The sequence below is a fragment of the Oryctolagus cuniculus genome, chromosome 5 (genome assembly GCF_051225735.1).
Source record: "Oryctolagus cuniculus isolate XC-2025 breed Fujian yellow rabbit chromosome 5, ASM5122573v1, whole genome shotgun sequence".
In the NCBI taxonomy this organism is placed as follows: Eukaryota; Metazoa; Chordata; class Mammalia; order Lagomorpha; family Leporidae; genus Oryctolagus; species Oryctolagus cuniculus.
The window spans coordinates 36020725-36043629 of NC_142871.1; the positions used below are offsets into that span (position 1 = coordinate 36020725).

The following is a 22905-nucleotide window of genomic DNA, read 5'->3' on the forward strand; positions in this document are numbered from 1 at the left end:
CTTATTTCATTTCTGATAAATTAATAAAAGGTTATAACAGAGACCATAGAAAAAGTTAAAATATGGGTTAGATTTTAAGTTTTATGGAATTTCTGTTTATTGTCTTAGGTTTTCAATAGCTTTGTAGTGTAGAAGAGAATGTCCTATTCTCAAGAGAAACACGGTGAAGAATTTAGCAGTCATGTTCCACAATGTCTGAAACTTATTCTTAAATAGTTCAATTATGATAAATAAATCTATTGTTTGTACATATATACATAACAACAAACATTACATCCACATACATGCACATGTATGTATCACATACGTCAGAGATAAAGAGAAAATGTGACAAAATATTATCAGCTTGTAAACCCAAAAGAGGAGACTACAAGGAAGGGGCCAGGCTGTGTGCTTGCAATACTGACCTGTCATATTGGAGTGCTGCTTTGAGACCAGGCTGCTCTGCTTCTGATCAGCTCCCTGCTAATCATCTGAGAAAGCAGCAGATGATGGCTCAAGTACTTGGACTTCTGTCATTATTGTGGGAGACCAGGATGGAGTTCCTGACTCCTGGCTTTGTCCTATCCATGCCCTAGCTGTTGCAGTCATTTGAGGAGTAAACTAATAGATGAAAAGTCTGTCTCGACAGCCATTGCAGTACATTGAGCTCCATAGAGACAGCGCCGGGGCAAGTGAGAGCCAGACGGGCACTGGGCGACTCTGTGCCTTGCTGAGGAAAAATAACTAAACATGGGCAAAGGAGATCCTAAGAAGCCGAGAGGCAAAATGTCATCATATGCTTTCTTTGTGCAAACTTGCCGGGAGGAGCATAAGAAGCAGCACCCAGATGCTTCCTTCAACTTCTCAGAGTTTTCTAAGAAGTGCTCAGAGAGGTGGAAGACCATGTCTGCTAAAGAGAAGGGAAAATTTGAAGACATGGCAAAGGCGGACAAGGCTCGTTATGAAAGAGAAATGAAAACCTATATCCCTCCTAAAGGGGAGACAAAAAAGAAGTTCAAGGATCCCAATGCCCCCAAGAGGCCTCCTTCGGCGTTTTTCTTGTTCTGTTCTGAGTATCGCTCCAAAATCAAAGGAGAGCATCCTGGCCTGTCCATTGGTGATGTTGCAAAGAAACTGGGAGAGATGTGGAATAACACTGCTGCAGATGACAAGCAGCCCTACGAGAAGAAGGCTGCCAAGCTGAAGGAAAAGTACGAGGATATTGCTGCATACCGAGCTAAAGGAAAACCTGATGCAGCGAAAAAGGGAGTCGTCAAGGCTGAAAAGAGCAAGAAAAAGAAGGAAGAGGAGGGGGATGAAGAAGACGAAGAGGATGAGGAGGAAGAGGAAGACGAGGAAGATGAAGAAGAAGAAGATGATGATGAATAAGTTGGTTCTAGCGCAGTTTTTTTTTTCTTGTCTATAAAGCATTTAACCCCCCTGTACACAACTCACTCCTTTTAAAGAAAAAAAATTGAAATGTAAGGCTGTGTAAGATTTGTTTTTAAACTGTACAGTGTCTTTTTTTGTATAGTTAACACACTACCGAATGTGTCTTTAGATAGCCCTGTCCTGGTGGTATTTTCAATAGCCACTAACCTTGCCTGGTACAGTATGGGGGTTGTAAATTGGCATGGAAATTTAAAGCAGGTTCTTGTTGGTGCACAGCACAAATTAGTTATATATGGGGACGGTAGTTTTTTCATCTTCAGTTGTCTCTGATGCAGCTTATACGAAATAATTGTTGTTCTGTTAACTGAATACTACTCTGTAATTGCCAAAAAAAAAAAGAAGTTGCAGTTGTTTTGTTGACATTCTGAATGCTTCTAAGTAAATACAATTTAAAAAAAAAAGTCTGTATCTCCTCATTCTTTTAATAAATAAATAATTTTTTAAAAATCATATACAGGGAGAACCAGGACTCCATGGATTACTTTTTATAATGTTCTATGAGTTTGAAAATTTTAAAAATAATAAGTTGAAAGGAAACATTTCTGGTAAGAACAATAGATTTAACCAGTTAAAAGTATAAAATATCTATAGGTATGAAAATAACTAAATTGTATGACAAATGGTTATATTATTAATAAATAAACTTTTATGCTTATAAATCTTCTAAGTAAAACATTAGGACTCCAAAGAAAAAAATTAGCAAAGTTTGCAAACAAATGTACTTAAGAAAAACTTGAAGTGATAATATATGAGAAAAAAAGTCAACCTCACTGTGTATCCAAGAAGATGAAATACTTCTCTCCCCTATATAAGTAGTAAGTTTTGCTTCTTTGCTTATTTTTAACAGCTATACCTAACACTTCCAAGGTGCCAGAAAAGACAACTTTTCATTGTTGATGAACTTGTAAAATATACAAGCATTTTGGAAAGAAATATAAAATGGTTTCACAAACATGAATAGTATATAACTTTTGACCAAATACTTAATTTTCTAGTAATATATCTCATGGGAATAACCACAATTTAGGTAAAGATTATACACTAAAAATAAGCTTTGTCACATTATTGCAACTATAACAAAGTAAAACAGGAAACGATTTTGACATCCAATTGTAGAGCAAACTAAACATTTCGCTTTGTGGCATATGCATGAAGTAGAACATGGTGACACTATGCACATGTTTATGAAGAAATTTTTTTAAGATTTATTGTATTTATTTGAAAGACAGCGTTACAGAGAGAGGTAGAGAGAGAGAGAGAGAGGAGGTCTTCCATCTGATGGTTCACTCCCCACATGGCCACAACGGCCAGAGCTGCGCCAATCCAAAGCCAGGAGCCAGGAGCTTCTTCTGGGTCTCCCACACAGGTACAGGATCCCAAGGACTTGGGCCATCTTCTACTGCTTTCCCAGGCCATAGCAGAGAGCTGGATCAGAAGAGGAGCAGCCGGGACTTGAACTGGCACCCATATGGGATGCTGGCGCTTGAGGCCCAGGCGTTAACCCGCTGTGCCACAGAGCCGGCCCTAATGAAGAATTTAATGATGCAGTAACTTCATATAATTAAATATTAAGTGGAAACAAGTTCTAAACCACATATGTAGTATTACCTCTATTAAAAACATTTCATATAGGCCGGCGCCGCAGCTCAGTAGGCTAATCATCCTCCTGTGGCACCGGCACACCGGGTTCTAGTCCCGGTCGGGGCGCCGGATTCTGTCGCGGTTGCCCCTCTTCCAGTCCAGCTCTCTGCTGTGGCCAGGGAGTGCAGTGGAGGATGGTCCAAGTCCTTGGGCCCTGCACCCGCATGGGAGACCAGGAGAAGCACCTGGCTCCTGGCAGTGCGCCGGCCGCAGCTCGCCAGCCGCAACGGCCATTGGAGGGTGAACCAAAGTTAAAAGAAAACCTTTCTCTCTGTCTCTCTCTCTCTCACTGTCTACTCTGCCTGTCAAAAAAAAATTTTTTTTCATATAAAATACTGAAATATGACAAAATCTAAATAACGGTTGCCTGTTGGTATGTGATTAACTATCTCTTGCTCCCATTTCCTTATACTATTTAATATTTCCAGGCTTTTCTTCATGAAACATATCTGCTGCTAGAGGGATACAGATAAAGCTTATTTTGAAATGCTTGAAAAGGAATAATAAAGAGAAAGAAGAGGCTCTCCAGAGTGTTCAGGCAGCCAAAAACACACTGGCATCTATCCTAACCTCACTTGGTAATATAAATTAATTTTATGTAATATCTAATTTTATTATATTTATTTTAATAAAAATACAGAAAATATATTACATATTAACATGTATACATCATGTAAACAGAAATAAAAATAAATCATCTAGATATAACATATATTTGAGGAATCAAGCATAATTTTTTGAAATCTTTCCAGTGAGCTCCCTTTTTTATGTTATTGTAACAGTCCTAATAGTCTCTGGAGTTTTTTGCTTGCTACTTGTGCTCTTTCATTTTCTTTTTAAGTTCAAGTAAAATAGCTGAAAATTCAGTGAATGGGTGTTGGTGATGTGGGGGAGAAGGAAGTTGTGGTGCTATAACTGAACAAAGCACTCTGAGCACGTGTGTCCCCTCTGTAGCTCAACATATTTTTTTAAGATTTATTTTATTTATTTGAAAGACAGAGTTACAGAGAGGTAGAGACAGAGAGAGGTCTTCCATCCGATGGATATCCCCAGATAGCTGCAATGACAGGAGTTGCGCTGATCCAAAGCTGGGAGCCAGGAACTTCTGGATTTCCCACGTGGGTGCAGGGGCCCAAGGACTTGGGCCATCTTCCACTGCTTTCCCAGGCCATAGTAGAGAGCTGGATGAGAAGAGGAGCAGCTGGGACTAGAACTGGTGACTATATGGGATGTCAGCGTTTCAGGCCAGGGCTTTAATCCGCTGCGCCACAGCGCTAGCCCCACACTCCACACTTTGTAACCAAACAAGTCTTTAGGCTGAGTTGAGCTTTACAAATCATGGATAATTAAGTCAATTAACAGAATAAATCTGATTCACATTAAAAAATCAAGATGCTAGGAAAAACATAAATAATGATTTATATGTTTGCATAATTTTAATCTCTGATTAAGTTTAAACATCTGAACTGGAAAACTCAGCCATTTTGTTAGCCTATCATTTCTCCACATTAATATCACTCTTTTAAAGAATTTGACCATATCTGCCTTGTTAGAGAGAATGTATCCATAGAATAGAATGACATATGACCCAAAATTCAGACCATGGCTAACTGGACCAGAAAACCATCCAACCCACACTAGGAGATTCTCTCTTCCGGGAATTTGCAGTTAGAACACTGAGAAGCCAAATATATTTCCTGAGAATACTCTATCTTATAAGTTACTAAATTGGTGGCTGAGACCACCAAATGAAGACTGATGGACTATGAGCCAACCAACAGAACTGTTCTATGGGGAAACAAGAAAAAGACCCAGCAGAATGGAGCTGTGTAAAGAATACAAGTGGTGCAGACAAAAGGTGGATTAAGGAGTCATGGTTTCTGAGGGTTTTTTAGTTCTCTATTCCAGTATGTCCTACTCATCCTAAACTTTTACTGTTACAAGATAGGCCTGAAGTTTTATTGAAGCAAACCTGCCTTTTTATTTATCTATTTATGTATTTATGTATTTATTTATTTTTAAGATTTATTTATTTGAAAGTCAAAGTTACAGAGAGGCAGAGGTAGAGAGAAAAAGAAGTCTTCCATCTGCTGGTTCACTCCCCAGATGGCCGCAACATCCGGAACTGTGTCAATCTGAAGCCAAGAGCCAGGAGCTTCTTCCAGGTCTCCCACACTGGGGCAGGTCACAAGACTTGGGCCATCTTCTACTGCTTTGCCAGGACACAGCAGAGAGCTGGATCAGAAGTGGAGCAAATGGGACTTGAACCAGTGCCCATATGGGATGCCGGCATTACAGGTAGCAGCTTTACCCACTATGCCACAGCACTGGCCTCACCAGCCTTTATTTAAGCACACTTTAATTGTTGTTTTGTTGTTTCCTATCAAACCATTTGTATATCTGAGTCCATTTGGGTTACTATGACAAAACACCAGCAATTAGGTTGCTTATAAGCAATAGAAATTTATTTATTTCACTTCTGGAGATGGAAAAATTCAAGATCAAGGTAAAGTCAATGTCTGATGAGGGCTTATGTCCTTGTTCATAACACCTTCTCACTGTGTCTTCACGTAGTAGAAAGGCACAAGGCAGCTTTCTGAGGTCTTTAATAGTGGCACCATTTCCACTCTCATGCTATAGCTAATATTAGAGCTCTCATGATATAATCACCTCCCATCTTGGAGGTAAGAATTTCAACAGACTGAAGTGAGGAGAACAAAATTCTGATCATTGCAGTATCCCTGATTTAAAAAAAAAAATAAGCACTTTTCCTTTCTAAATTACATCGAAAAGTAGATATGACATGATTTTTTAAACCATCTTTAATAGATCAATAATTTAGTCAAATAATTTATCATTACTTGGCTAGCTACAGAAGTCCTGGGACTACAACTCAATCTTCTGTTTCCAGTTTTTTTGCTCCAAACTCTTCGGTGTTCAGAGAAGAATATGGGCAACCCTGCCCTAGTAATCACTGAACACATCAGAAGATGCTAGCTTATAAGGGGGAATAACTGGATAATTTCTACATCTGGGTCCTAACTTAGTATCACTATACAAGGAGACCATGGGTAAAAGACCCAGCTGAAAGCATCAGGACTACTCACTTGTAGTTATACTGTAAAATTTGTATACAAACCCAAGAAAGCTGTTTTTACAACATTAACTGTTAACCAAAATTTATTACAGCTTCTATTTTAAATATAGCTATAGTTTCAGTGTTGAATGGTTCTTTTCATCACTAGTAAAACCCAATGGAAACACTTTCTAATTCTAGTGTTAAAAATAGTCCGTAAGTTCAACAGAACAGCTCCAAAACTTTTCGAAGAGGAAAAACTAGTAGAAGTCAGCTAAAACCTACTATACACTTTGCACAATGTAAGTATTCTGTATAATTAAGAATTAGTTATTTACTGATTGCTATTATAATAACTAACATTTACTGAGTACCTTCCTTATGTCAGTTACTGGCTAGGGTCTATGCACACATTATTCACTAATTTGTTTATTCTTTCAACAGATACTTATTTTATTGAACACACAATCTAATACCACTCACACTCAACACTGACAATATAACAATGAACAAAACAAGGTACTTTGCACTCAGTGAATTTCTTAGACTTCATTTAATCATCACAATCAACTCACTGTTGTTAACAATTTTTATAAAGGTGAATATACTCCAGAGAGGTTAAATAATTTACCCAGGGTCACATACCTGATGAGGCCTCTGAATTAAAATCTCGAGGTCTTTCCATTTGACCACACTGCCTCTCATTAAATCACTGCCTATGGAAAGTAAGACATATTTATAGTTTGGAGAACATTGTTGAGAAGCTGATAATCACTGATAATCCATGCCAGGACCTTCTCACATATATTAGATCCTTGATACATTTACTACTAATATAAATTACTTTCCATAAAGTAATGCTCCCATTGAAACAAGTATTTCTTAACACACTTAAATAACATTTGAAATTTATCATTGGATTATCACTAGACTGGAATCCAAAATACTCTATGATCAACATCAACAACTTTCCAGATGTTCTATATAAGGTGAATGAAAGCAAATTTATTAAATCAAATGAGGCTGATTTTGTTTCTGTGTTTATTCATTCATGTATATCGAGTGCCTATTACATATACTAATTCTAAGTGGTTCTAAGTGTTAGGATACAACAATGAAAAAGAAAACCATAAAACTGTTCCTTGATGGAGTTCATATAAATCATATATTTTGTCCTATGGTAGCAAGTTCAGTAAATAAAAATAAAGCATGGGAGAAGACTAGGGTGCAAAGGGCCAGGACTTATAATGTTAAATAGGCAGGTCAAGGAAGGGCTATGGGTTGAATGTTGGTGTCTCCTCAAGATTTATACATGGGAACTCAATTCCCAGTGTGATAGTATTAAGTGGTACAGCCTTCAGGCTGTGATTAGGTCATGGCCTCTTAAAAAATGATTTGAAGAAACTTGTTTATCTCTTCTGAAAAATGAGAGCACAGTGTTCCTACCTTCTACCTGTGAGGACATATTATGACTGCATTGATCTTGGAATCCTCACGCTCCAGTACTACAAGAAACAAATTTCTCATTTATAACAGTCCAAGATATGTTGTCATGCAATCTAAGATATTTTGTTACTGAAGACCAAAAGGATTAAGGACAGAAAGTATCACAAAAAGGGAAAATCTAAGCAGATTCCTAAATTGAGAGAGTGAGCCACATAGAGTTCAAGCAAAGGACACATCCAGTTCATAGTATCTAGGTGAGCATATTCAGGATCAGAGAAACATCAGGCACCAGATTATGTAGGATCTTGTACTCATGGACCATCTTGGGGAGTTTGGCTTTTATTACTGAATTACGTGAGACATCACTGAAAACATTTTATTAAATGACTGAGAGAAGGAAAGAATGACTGAGATTTTACATCTGTTGATTCACTCTCCAAATGGACACCAGAGCCAGGTCTGGGGCTAGCTGAACCCAGAAGCCAAAAACCCCATCTGGGTCTCCCACATATGTGTCAGTGGCCCAAGCACTCGGATCATCTTCTGCTGCTTTCCCAGGAGCATTAAAAAAGAGCTGGACCAGAAGTGGAGCAGCCAAGATTCAAACTGGTGCTCCAATATAGGAGCTGCACCAAAACTGATGTTACCTTCTTTAAAAGCTCTCTGGTTATGATGTGGAGAATGTATCATAGGAAAGGAGAGCATAGAAACAGAGAGACAAGGGGCTAGCATCATGACACAATAGGTTAAGCTGCAGCCTGTGACACTGGCATCCTATGATTGCCTGGTTCAAGTCCCAGCTGCTCCACTTCTGATCCACCTTCCTGCTAATGGCCCTGGGAAAGCAGCAGGTCTGAGTACTTGAGTTCCTGCCACCCTGTGGGAGACCCGGATGGAGTTCCAAGCTCCTGGTTTTTGGTTTGACCCAGCCCTGGCTATTGCAGCCATTTGGGGAGTGAACCAGTGGATAGAAGATATCTTTCTCTGTCTGTCTTTCCATTCTTTGTTGCTCTTTCAAAAAATCAAAAGAAAGAAAGAGAAAGAAGGAGGAAAGGAGAGGAGAAGATAGGTGTGAGGAAGGGAGGGGAAAGGGTAGGGAAAGGAAAAGATGGGAAGGGAAGGAAAAGAGAAGAAAACAGGGAGATGAATGGAGAGATTGGTAATAACCAAGATGGGAGATGGTTACTCCTTCCTCCTATAGTAAAAGAGATATTGCTGGGGATATTTTGATAATAGAGTCAACAGGGTTTACTAAAATATTGGAAGTGAAGTTTGAGATGTAGAAGTCATATATAAAAAGGATTTTTTTCCCAAGTAAGAATATGGTGGAGTTGTCAATGGAGTTACTATTTATTATGGGAGGAACATTTGTGAAAGATCAGTTAAGTTTGGAACTTATTGACTGCAGTTTGGGGCATGAAGAAAGTATGTCATAGGAGTGATCACCTCTGCCAAAAAGCTACTTTTAGACTCTGGGATATGAAAACTGAGAGTTTACTACGGATTTAGCAACACAGTTTTCATTGGTGATCTTGACAGAAGCTGTTGTGAAAGGATGGAAGTGTTTCATATGGATCAAGAGGCAATGCAGAAAGAGGAATTTGAGACAGCAAGTAAAATCTATTTTGAGAAATACTGCTGTAAGTATAAACAATGTATTTTAAAAAAACTAAGAGAGAGGCATTGAGGAAGATTTTCTTTAATAAGAAAAGTTTATTATGTTGGTGGGAGTAACCCAACATAAAGAATCAATGGAACCTATTCTTGCATAAAAGATAATGAGATATAGTGAAGAGGTTATCTTAGAAGAAAGAGCAAGGCCGGCGCCGCGGCTCACTAGGCTAATCCTCCGCCTAGCGGCGCCGGCACACCGGGTTCTAGTCCCGGTTGGGGCGCCGGATTCTGTCCCGGTTGCCCCTCTTCCAGGCCAGCCCTCTGCTGTGGCCAGGGAGTGCAGTGGAGGATGGCCCAGGTGCTTGGGCCCTGCACCCCATGGGAGACCAGGAGAAGCACCTGGCTCCTGGCTCCTGCCACCGGATCGGCGCGGTGCGCCGGCCGCAGCGCGCCGGCCGCGGCGGCCATTGGAGGGTGAACCAACGGCAAAGGAAGACCTTTCTCTCTGTCTCTCTCTCTCACTGTCCACTCTGCCTGTCAAAAAAAAAAAAAAAAAAAAAAAAAAAAAGAAGAAGAAGAAAGAGCAATTCATCCACATCATGGTATACATGCTTTTATGATTTGAATGGATCAATATGCTGCATGATTTTCAGAATTATTTTCATTCTACTGCTATTGAAATTACATTTTGTAATTTGATAAAAAAAAAAAGACTGTGTCTATTTTCTCACAAATATAAACTTGAGTAAAAATGAATAATCTTACTTAAATTTTCACCACTATTTTTCAATATTTATTTCATGATAAATATTTCAATGTTTACAGTAAGGTTTACACTGACTAGCAATGTGTGCATTAATATTGAGTGGCAAGTTTGTTTGTTTGTTGTAAAGATTTATTTATTTATTTGAAAGGCAGATTTACAGAAAGAAAGACAGAAAAGTGAGAGAGAGAGAGAATGAATCTTCGATACACAGGTTCACTCCCCAAATGGCCAGAGCAGCCAGGGTTGAGCCAGACTGAAGCCAGGATCCAGCACTTCATCCAGGTCTCCCACATGATATGGGGGCCCAAGAACTTGGGCCATGTTCTGTTGCTTTCCCATGTCATCAGCTGGAAGCTGGGTTGGAAGTGGAGCAGCCATATGGCATGTATGCACTGCAGATGGCTGCTTAACCCACAGCATCTGCTTCTAGAGGCAGGTTTTGAATTAAAATGCTCACAGTTTTCCATGGAACTTGCCCTTGAATCTTCTGGTACATGGTGAACTATCAGTCACTCAATGATACAGTTTGAATGTGTCCCCTAACTTTTGTGTGTTAGAAAATTAATTACCTGACATCAAGCTGAGCAGCTTCTGCAATGCAAAGGAAACACTCAAAAAAGTGAAGAGGTAGTTGACAGAATGGGAGAAAATATTTACAAGTTACACAACTGATAAAGGGTTAACATCCAGGATCTATAACGAGCTCAAGAAATTCAACAACAACAAAACAAACAATCCAGTTCAGAAATGGGCAAAGAACTTGAGCAGCCATTTTTCAAGAGAGGGAATTCAAATGGCCAACAAACACTTGAGAAAATGCTCAGGATCACTAGCCATGAGGGAAATGCAAATCAAAACCACAATGAGGTCTCACTTCACTGTAGTTAGAATGACCCACATACAGAAATCAACAAATGACAAATGCTAGCAAGGATGTGGAGTACAAGGTACCCTGGGTACATTGTTGGTGGGAATGTAAACCAGTGCAACCACTGGGAAAGACTGTATGGAGATACCTCAGAATCTGAATATATACCTACCATACGATCCAGCCATCCCACTCCTGAGAATTTACCCAAAGCAAAAGAAATCAGTATATGAAAGAATATCTATACTCCTATGTTCAGTGTAGTACAATTCACAATAGCTACAATATGAAATCAACCCAGATGTCCATCAACTGATGACTGGATAAAGAAGTTATGGTATATGTACACTATGGAATACTACTCAGTCATAAAAAAAAATGAAATCCTGTCTTTGGCAACAAGATGATTGCAACTGGAACCCATTATACTTAGTGAAATAAGCCAGTCCCAAAAAGACAGCTATCATATGTCTTCCCTGATAAGAGGCAACAAACAGAGTACCTTAAATATAATGTACTGAAGTGAAATAGACATTTTGAGAATCAATGATGTTTTACAGCCCTGGTCTCTTTCACTGAAGAATATTATTTTGTCTTTTTGTATTGTTTTGCTTTGTTTTCTCTCCATACTATTTGTTGAACTCTTTTACTTAGGGTAGCATTAACTATATGATCATTAAGTGTACTAAAAAAGATCCTTGTAAAAATTAAGAGTGGGAATACGAGAGGCAGAGGGAGGAATGGTTGGAGCATGGATGGGAGGGATGGTAGAGGAAAGTGCCACTATGTTTCTACAATGGTGTAAAGGAAATATATGAAATTTGTATAACTTAAATAAAATATATAATAAAAAAGAAAATTAATTCGCAAATTCACATGTTGATCATATTTGGAGGATGAGAATTTGAAAAGTAGTTGGTATTAGATAAGGTGGGTCATGGTATCACCCACAATGGCATTACTAACTTTATAAAAAGAAGAAAGACTCAAACTGACGTACTTTTTGCTGTGTCTCACCATGTGGTGCCCTCCACCAAGTCATGATGCAACATGAAAACCCTTACCAGAAGCAGACCAGTTGCTAGAACCATGCTCTTGGACTTCCCAGACCTGTAAATCATGAGCAAAATAAACTTCTGTTCTTTATAGATTACCTAGTCTGTGATATTCAGTTATAGCTACAGAAAACAGACAATGATGTTCAGCCTTCAAGAAACCCTTCCATTTTGCCTTCTGGCTGATGTGTCTCCCAATTCCTTCACTAGTTCCAATTAATTCTTACCTCTCTGTATCGTCTCCTTTTCCAGTTATTCCATTACAGACCTTAGGTGGTTGTACACATCAACTACCACTTCTGTAAGGTTTCCTCTCATTTTACTCTTGGCCTCTTGAGTAACATCTACTCAGTTGACCAAACATACCTACATTTAAAGGTTCTCTAATTACCTCAAAGCAACATATCTAGAAGCAAACATCATCTTTTGGCTTTGCCATGTATGACCCTATTCTGTCAGTTTCCTGTGCTTGTATCTCCAGGAATAGGTTGGATTTCTCCTGTCTTTTTATTTCCCTAAATGCAAACATACAATAGATGTTCTGTTTCTTTTAATTCATTGCTTTTTCTCTTATCTGTCCCTCTCTATTGCCATGGCTACGGGTCCTTGACAAAACTTCTCACTTCACACTTGATTTTCTGCAGTTGATTTCTCAATGAATTGCTGCTTTCAGTCTCTCCTGGATTCAACCATTCTGCACATGCTAATGCCTGAATAATAACACTAAAGCATGGATTTCATCGAGTGATTGCTTTAATTAATAAGTCTTAATACAAACTCCAAATCTTTAGCAGGATGTTCAAATTCCTCCACCATGTGGTATTTTTAAAAAATTCAACCTTACTTCTGTCATCACATTTATCTTTCCCCCTTCTATGCTATGAACAAGCCAATCAAAATAGGCCAGGCTTAGGGCACATATTCGCCCTGTTTGTTAAGACATCTTTTGGGAATATGCCTGGTTTTGAGTCTCAGTTCTGTGCCAGATTTCAGCCTCCTGCTGGAGTACCTTGAGAGGCAGCAGGAGGTGGTGTAAGTAGCTGAGTCCCTGCCACCCATACAGGGAATCTAGTTTTGGTTCCCAGCTCTTGGCTTTGGCCTGGCTCAGTCTTGGCCACTGTAGGTATTAGGGGAATGAACCAATGGATGGGAGATTACTTCTCCTTCTTCTCTTCCCCTAATCCTCCTCCTCTTCCTCCTTCTTCTCCTCCTTCTTTCTCTCTCTCTAATAAGTAAATTAAATGCTTTAAAAGCAAGCCAGGCTCTACTTTCTGTAATATACAACATCTGTTCTCTCTTCTCTTATTTAGCTTTTCATTGTGTTTCCATTCTTTGGAACTATCCATGTCCAGTGTCTTCATGAACCATATGCACACACAAACTTGTCCCACAATTATCAGCTTCACATGGATACCCCTGCAGGTTGGCAGATTAAATGTGGAGAAACAAGCCTCAAAGAATAAAACAAATCTGAGGCACTGGGATTTTGTCAATGACAGAGGTACAATACAGGCTAAGTTACAAAAAAAGACTGAAGGTCTTGGTCTACATCCTAATTCTCTCTAGATTTCAGACACACAAAATACAATTTCAGTATTACTTTAAAAGATTTTGTATATATTAAGTATAGCCAATGAGGTTTACCAAGTTAGACGTTGCAAATCTTACAGAAAACAAATCCTTAGTAATTACAAAGATTATAGAACTTTTTGTTTTGAGTTTATCAAAAAAGAATCTTCCAAATTTAATATATATATATAAATATATACAGTATTTCAAAAGCAGAAGGGTTTTGTAAATATAGATAATCTATCTTGTTAAATCAGAAAACAAATCATAAAGATTAAAAAAGCAAATATGAGTTGATAATGTCCTATATCTTTTGTACTTGTGAATTAATCATTAATCTATTCAATCAGTGCCTCATCCTTTTGTACAATTTTGTAAAATTGGTGCTAAAATGAGATTCACTATACTATATTTCAACAACCACACAGGTATATGTTAACTATTCTTTACAAAGCAAAGTATGTTGCTTTAAGATTTATTGAACACTTACTGATAATAAATAAGGACTATTATTTACTCCCTTTGCATAAAGAGTTTTAGATTAATTTTCTAAGTCACGGAGCTCATAAATTCTTGTAACCCAAATCAAGACGGTGTCTGAGTCCAGAATTCATGCTACAGACCATTATCTCATATTCTTATCTGCAACGTGCTATTCCTTACTCATCCTGCCTAATTAAGATATAATCTTGACATACTTGTCTACCTAAGAAAATTTATCCACAAGCGAATTACAGTTAAAAATCTAACCTTTCCTTATAGTAAAAATTATTATTCTATACAAATGTATGGATTACAATTTTGTGAAACTTGTGAAAAGTATAAAATATAGACAGTATTATAACTACAAAAAGTTGATTTATAAAATATGTCCATACATAGATTAGCTGAGGCCCTGAAATATGTATTGTGGTGGTTTATGTGAAGTGGAGAAAATAAAAATGTATGGATGAATTTTGAAAAATTGGATGGATCCAAATTAATATAAGAGAAGAGGTAGTCTACTGAAAATCTGGGGACAAATGGGACTGTGATAGGGAAAACAGGATTCAATGCACAGCACAGGGCAAGTGTTTCCCTGATTGAGGCAATGACAACAGTGGGTGACAGAGTAAATAGCCTTACTACAGGACCACAGAGACTTGTCTAGTAGTATCACAAGTCACAGTGACTCAAATGACAACTTTGAAGATGGCTTTTGAGAAATAAACTACCCATATATTTCCAATTAATTGTTACTTGTTTCATGTAGTAGGGTCTATAATCTTGCTACTCAAAGCTGATCTAGCTGGAACCAATGAAAATAGCATCATCTGGCAGAGTGTAAGAAATGCATAATCTCTGGCCACATCACAAATCTACTAACGGGAATCAGGGAATGGGCATTTTAACAGGATCCCCAAGTGCCTATGTCCCAATGTTCATTTTTTTGTTACAAAACTTTACAAAAATCCTCCAGTCCCTAGATCTAAATTGCTGATCTCTAAATTTGGGAGAATCTCTGCTATGCTAATTCAGTAGATTGACAGAAGGCTAAAATGATATGAACTGTGTGAAAACGCCTTGAAAGCTGTTAAGCATCACTAGCAATCTCCCATCAATGGGCATCTGTTTCCAGGGGAAATTCAGGGGCTCATGTATGTCACTCAGGACACACTTGGAAAATCATTGTCTCCTTTTGGTTACAAGATCTAATGAAATCTCAGTAAATGCAGTAGAGAACAGCACGGCATGCACTTGACACGAGCACTGTCTTGATCAGAAGCTCCTGGACCACAGAACCTATTGTTCAATCTTTCAGCACACAGCACAGCACAAGGCACTTAGTCAACGCTCAGTAAATGTTTGTTTAAATTTTTAAAAGTCAATATAGAACCCATTTTTCACATGAACGATAACAAAATAGAAGAACCCTTTTCTGGTAGATCCTTCACACCAAAAGGACAGACTACTTAAATGGATTATGTGTGAAAGTTGTTTACCCTCAGATAACTCCCTGGGGCTGATTATTTGCTATTCTAAGTAATAAGTAAGAAAAGGCAATCCCAAAAAGAAATTTATACATAAGAAAATTGTCAGCCTAGTCTTCTCCTCCATCGTATTATTTTAACATTTGAAAAATATCATATTTCAGTGTGTCTAAAGAAGCAGAAATCTATTCTTCTAAAAGGCAAGGACCAGTGTTGTTCGCTATAAAATGGTGTAGGAGTTGAATTGAGCACAGAATAGTCTACAGGGACTTGGGCTTACCATTCAAAGTTTATAGTCCTTAGTTATCAAACTGCTGGTAAAGTGGAAAAATACAGTCAAGGGACCTCGATGTTCTAACTCATGGTTGTCTGGATTCATGTTCCTGGCCTCCACACTAGTCCTGAGAGAAGCATTTTGAATTTGCAAAGCTACCAGAAAACCAGGAAGGGAGGGTGAGTGGGGAGGAGAAATGTGCATTCTAAACTAAAAACGGAAACACGGATGCTGATGCTAACAACGTTTCATCAAGGAGAGCCTTGGGTAAGCATGCGTAACTTTGAAGTGACCCACACACATCACCCTTGCAAGAACATTCTCCCTCTCACCCAGATTGTATTTCCTATAATGCGAAATAAAAGCCCTTTGGGGTCTGCTCGAGTGAATGATTTGCCACAGTCAAAAGACCGAGTGTCTAAATATTGCTAACAAGCTCGTGTATTTATTGAATCCTGCTTTTAGAACTTGGACTTGGAAGGATGAGAGAAATATAACCCGGGAGCAGAAGTCCAGGTTTTCCTGGGCTCAGAAGGGGACTTGACATAAATTGCTCTATTAACCAAATGTCCTTCGACACAGCCACAAAGAGAAGTCACCATGTACAAAAGCTTTTCCAAGAAGACCCTCTTGAGGTCCCAATTGATTCTTCACTAAACTTCGGACACTGCCACTGCATTTTAACCCTCCTTCCATTATTTTAGCCTTCTATTATATTGTTTTCAAATGTTTCTCGATGCTACTAATAATTGAACAATATTATCTTAAGTCTCAAGTCCAGATTTAGTATTTGTTATCTTTATATTACACTAGACTTTATGAACTGTTTAGATAAGCATCTATATGGAGATTATGTATACATACATGCATACACACTTACACAGAATCTATCAAACAATAATTATGAGCATTAGCTTTGAATTTATAGATGTACCCATTGTTATTGTATCAATTATATAGGACAAATACCAAATAGAAAAAAAAATCCAATGAAGCCACAATAACATGGACATTAAGAGGTTATCAGATCTGAAAAGGGTACTTAACTTCAGTTTCAAGTTTAATTGTAAAATGGAGATAATACCAGAGCCTCCAAAACAGAGAGGTATAAGTATAAAATGATGCATCCAATACTTGGCCTTATAAATGCTAGCTACTGGGACTGCCATTGTGGCATGAAGGATTACAATCCTATCAGCAATGCTGGCAAGCCACAGGGGCGCAAGTTCGAGTTCCTGCTTCTCCACTTCCAATCAAGCACCCTGCTAATGCACCTCGCTCGCTCTCTCTCTCTCTCTCTGCCTCTCAGATAAATATCTCATTTTTTGTTGTTGTTCAGTACCTATAGTACCTATATACTTATGAGTATGAGAAACTTTTTAATAATTACTTTGGCAAGATAAAAACAAAGAAAAGGCCAGGACCTGTGCTGTGATGTAGTAGGTTAAACCACCACCTGCAATGCCAGCATCCCATCTGGGCACTGGTTCGAGTCCTGGCTGCTTTACTTCCGATCCAGCTCTCTGTTATGGCCTGAGAAAGCAGTGAAGGATGACCCAACTCCTTGGGCCTCTGCACCTGCGTGGAGACCCAAAAGGAGCTCCTGGCTCCTGACTTCAGATTAGCTCAGCTCCAGCTGTTGTGCTCATTTGGGGAGTGAACTGGCAGATAGAAGACCTTTCCTTTCCCTCTGTCTCTTGCTTTTTCTGTCTGTAACTCTGCCTCTCATATAAAATCTTTTTTAAAAGGTTTTAATTTTTTTTGACAGGCAGAGTTAGACAGAGAGAGAGAGACAGAGAAAAAGGTCTTCCTTTTCCGTTGATTCACCCCCTAAATGGCCGCTATGGCTGGCACAATGCGGCCAGCGATCCATGCCAATCCGAAGCCAGAAACCGATCCAAAGCCAGGAGCCAGGTGCTTCCTCCTGGTCTCCTATATGGGTGCAGGGCCCAAGCACCTGAGCCATCCTCCACTGCACTCCCGGGCCACAGCAGAGAGCTGGACTGGAAAAGGGGCAACCGGAACAGAATCCGGTGTCCCAACCGGGACTAGAACCCGGGGTGCCAGCGCCACAGGTGGAGGATTAGCCTAGTGAGCCGTGGCACTGGCCAAAAGGTTTTAATTTTATATTTCATATTAAATGGATGGGATGTTTATCAAGATTATAGACAAAATATCAAATCTTCCAAATAATATACAAGCCTGGCACATAAGTTCTTAAGATATGTATTTGTTAAAGAATAACAATTTAGGGAGCAGATGATTAGCCTAATGGTTATGATGTCTGCAACCTAAATCTGAATATCTAGGTCAGTTCTTAGCACTAGTTCCTGAGTGGTCCAGCAGTCCACTTCCTGCTGATGCAAATTCTGAGAAGTGGTAGAAAGAGCTCAAGTAATTGCATCCCTGCCACCCATGTTGTAGAAATGGATTGAGCTCTGGGCTCCTGGTTCTGGGTCTAACTCAACACCAGCCTGGGCCATTGTGAACATTTGAGGAGTGAAACAGTGGCTAGGGGCTTGATATCTCTTCCTCTCCCTAGTCCTGTCCCTGTCCCTCTCCTTCTCCCTCTCTCCCCACCCACAAACAAAAATAAAAATTGTTGGGGCCAGCACTGTGGCACAGTGGGTAAAGCTGCTGTCTACAATGCTGGCATCTCATAAAAGGGCCAGTTCGAGTTCCAGCTGCTCTACTTCTGATCCAGCTTTCTGCTGTGGCGTGCGAAAGCTGAAGAAGATGGCCCAAGTCCTTGGGCCCCTGCACCTGAGTGGGAGACCCAGAAGAAGTTCCTGGCTCCTGGCTTTGGATCGGCATATCTCCGGCCATTGCGGCCATATGGGGAGTGAACCAGTGGATGGAAGACACCCCCCCTTTCTCTCTGTGCCTCTCTATAATTCTGCCTCTCAAATAAATAAATAAATCTTTAAAAAAATTGTTTTAATGAAAGAAAAAGAAGGCCAGGCATTCAACACAGTGGTTGATTCACCACTTGGAACACTTGCATCCCATATCAGTACACCTGGTTTAAGGCCCAGCTCCTCTGCTTGAGAAGCAGCTTCCTCCTAATGTTCACTGTGGTGGGTAGCAGAGATGATGGATCAAGCACTTTCATCCATGCCACCCCCTGAGAGGCCTGTATTGACTTCCAGGCTCCTGACTTCAACTTGGCCCAGCCATGGCTGTTTGTAGGCATTTGGGGAGAGAACCAGCAGACAGAAGATCTCTATCCTTGTCTTTCTCTCTGTCTGCCTTTCAAATAACATGAAAATAAATGATTTTTTTAAAAGATGAAAAGAATAATTATGGTAAAGTTTCCATACCCTTAATAAAAAGTGACTTAAATCAAAATGTTATTGTTTCTTTACCAAAATAATAACACATGGGCCGGCGCCGTAGCTCAATAGGCTGATCCTCCACCTGCAGCACCGGAACACTGGGTTCTAGTCCCGGTCGGGGCACCGGATTCTGTCCCGGTTGCCCCTCTTCCAGGCCAGCTCTCTGCTGTGGCCCAGGAGTGCAGTGGAGGATGGCCCAAGTGCTTGGGCCCTGCACCCACATGGGAGACCAGGAGAAGCACCTGGCTCCTGGCTTTGGATCAGCACGGTGCGCTGGCCACAGTGCGCCAGCCACAGCGGCCATAGGAAGGCAAACCAACAGTAAAGGAAGACCTTTCTCTCTGTCTCTCTCTCTCACTGTCCACTCTGCCTGTCAAAAAAAAAAATAATAACAACACAGAACTGTAATGAAAGGATTCTAACCCAGCAGGCCATTTGTCAAGTGGAAAACTTTCTAGATTGTGTCTAATTCTACTCTGTGACGGGAAGGTTCAGAACTACTGTTGTTGTCCCTGAGGAGCACATTAGGAGGCATACCTAATGATTCTTCAGTCCATGGTGTTGAATAAAGAATTCCCTGGAATCTTACTTTAAAATGCACTGCATGGCCACAGGTTGAAATATGAAGAGTAACACTTCTTACCAACTATCCCATATGATTTAATTTCTCTGGGCTAGAGACAAAAAGTATCTTCAATATGTTAAGAGCAAATATATCTTTTTTTAATTATTTATTTATTTATTTGAAAGGCAGAGTCACAGAGAGGCAGAGGCAGAGAGAGAGCAAGCGAGGTCTTCCATCCACTGGTTCACTCCCCAAATGGCTACAATGACCAGAGTTGGGCCGATCCGAAGCCAGGAACCAGGAGCTTCTTCCAGGTCTCCCACTTAGGTGCAGGGGCAGAAGGACCTGCCCCATCTTCTGCTGCGTTCCCAGGCCATAGCAGAGAGTGGGATCGGAAGTAGAGCAATCAGGACTCAAACCGGTGCCCATAAGGGATGCTGGTATTGCAGGCGGCGGCTTTACCCGGTAGGTCATATTGCCGGCCCCTAGAGCAAATATATCTGATGAGACTGATAATGAATGGTGATTTTTAATTATTCAAAATATGCTGATTAAATAGCTTTATATGGTTTTGTAAAACCTGTTTATTTCACAGATCTGGAGACGGACAGAGATCCCCAATCTGCTGCTCATTCCTCAAATGCTACAGGCTGGGTCAGGCTGAAGCTGGGAGCCCAGAATTCGATCCAGGTTCCTACTAAGTGGCAGGGGCCCAAGTATCTGAGCCATCACCTGCTGCCTCTCAGGGTACACGTTAGCAGAAACTGGAATCAGAGCAAAGCTGGGATTCAAACTTAGACACTGACATGGGATGCAGGTGTCTCAAGCAGCATCTTAATTGCTATGTCTAATGCCTGTCTCCAGATTTTGAAAGTTCTAACGTTGGAATGAATAACAAGCTAAGTAGAAGCTGAACACTAGTGTGAAAATCAGAAGCACTTAATAGAGCCAGAAGGCAGAGAGTTGTGAAAGACTAAAGAGGAACATAAATACAAAGAAGCTATTAGTAAAATGTAATCAAACAGAAAAGGAGATCATAAAAGTCGGAGTAGTGTCTGATTAAGGAATCAAAACATCAGAAATCATCAATTATCATTCTCAACTTGAGAGTTAGGCTTGCTCCCTGCAACCTATGCCTGTTCACACATCACCAAAACTATCCTAAATCAGTAGGCATAGTGGACTTTGAGCAAAACTCTTGATACAGGTGTTCAAGTAAATTTGCAGATGAAATACAGATAACACACTATAATCTTTTTCTAAGACATATCCAATTTGCCTGACATGTGACAGAACGAGGGATGTGATCTGAGAAATACCACATTAAGTGGATTCACAACCAGCTAAAGAAAGTACTTATCAGGGCCGGCGCCATGGTTCACTAGGTTAATCCTCCGCCTGCGGCGCCAGCATCCTATATGGGCACCGAATTCTAGTCACGGTTGCTCCTCTTCCAATCCAGCTCTCTGCTGTGGCCCAGGAAGGCAGTGGAGGATGGCCCAGGTGCTTGGGCCCCTGCACCCACATGGGAGACCAAGAGGAAGCATCTGGCTCCTGGCTTCGAATTGACGTAGTTCCGGCCATAGCAACCATTTGTGGGGTGAACCAACGGAAGGAAGACCTTTCTCTCTGTCTCTCTCACTGTCTAACACTATCTGTCAAAAAAATGTATTTATCAATCAGGACATTGCTATCTTCCCTAATGAGAACTATTGGAAGACAGGGACTATTCTTTGTCATGGCATCTCAACGCTACACAAAGGGCCTAGATCCCAACTCAATATTTACAGATTCATATAGAAGGGAGATACCCAATGGTTTGTCACCAAACTCAGATGTTCAACACTTTTATCTCTGATTTGAATGAATGCCCAAGAGGTTTAGGCAATTAAATTTGCATATGACACAAAGCTTAAAGGATAAGATGTTTTAAATGCTTTATTGAGCAATAGAGCACCACCATTCAGTTTAAATATGAGGAGTCATGGAGGGCATTGTGACACAGCTGATTAAGCTGCTACTTAGGGCACCCACATTACATATCAGAATGCCTGGCTGGTGCTGTGGTGCAGTGGGTTAAAGCCCCAGCCTGCAGTGCCAGTTCAAGTCCCAGCTGCTCCACTTCCAATCCAGCCCTCTGCTATGGCCTGGGAAAGCAGTAGAAGATGGCCCAAGTCCTTGGGCCCCTGCACCCACATGGGAAACCCAGAAGAAGCACCTGGCTCCTGGCTTTGGATCAGCTCAGCTCTGACTGTTGCAGCCATCTGGGGAGTGAACCAGTGGATGGAAGACCGCCCCTCCTCTCTCTTTCTCTCTGGCTCTACCTCTCTATGTAACTCTGTCTTTCAAATAAATAAAATATATCTTTAAAAAGAAAGAAAGAAAGAAAAAAGAATGCCTGGGATTGAATCTTGCCTCCACTCTGCTTCCAATCAAGCTTCCTGGTAATGTACCTGGAAGGCAATACATGATGGCCCAAGTTTGGAGGTCCTGCCACCCATGTGGGAGACTCAGATGGTGTTTCTGTTTCCTGGTTTCAGCCTGGCCCAATACCAGGTGTTATGGGCACTCAGAAAGTGAACCAGCAGATGGAAGATCTGTGTGTATATGTGTACATCTGGATACCTGTCACTCTGTCTTTCAAATAAATAAAAATGAATTAAATTTAAGAGTAAATAAATGAAGTGGCTTCAAAAATCCAAGGAAAATGTGTACTAAAAAAAACCATAAATGGATTTCAAGATTTTTTGCACCAAAATAAGCATAACTTTTAATTCCACTTCTCTACAAACTCTGTGGGAAAACCAACATACAGAAATTAATGGGAACCATAGCAACAATATTAACAGCATTATATGTCATTGCACTACCGTACATAACTGGATACAAAGGTAAACTTAGGGAAAACCAAGTTGCCTCCTTCAAATGACACTTCTTTTGTATTTCCTATGGATGCCATTTAAATAGGTAATGAAAATTTAAAATATAATCTAGTAAATATGTATTATATATCTAATTAACTTGGGTTTAAAATTTCAGGTGAATTTGAACAATCATTGAGAAAAGGGTTGAAACCTTGATTGGAAGGTACATAAAAGAGTCATTTCATGTAGTGTGTCTAAAAAAAAATCTTAAATGAAAGATCTCTGTGAGTGAGATCCCAGTGGAAAGAATGGGCCATCAAAAAAGAAGGTACCTTTCTCTGAAGGGAGGAGAGAACTTCTGCTTTGACTATGACCTTGTCTAAATAAGATCAGAGTTGGCGAACTCAAAAGGTTTCCATAGTCTTGAC

General features: G+C 39.9%; 1 pseudogene across 1 annotated transcript; it reads left to right on the forward strand.

The window, feature by feature from the left end:
- The first annotated feature begins 608 nt into the window (after positions 1-608).
- Positions 609-1740, forward strand: LOC100350044 (high mobility group protein B1 pseudogene; annotated as a pseudogene). The gene has a single exon (XR_016233731.1). The product of XR_016233731.1 is annotated as a high mobility group protein B1 pseudogene (transcript).
- Positions 1741-22905: the final 21165 nt, after the last annotated feature.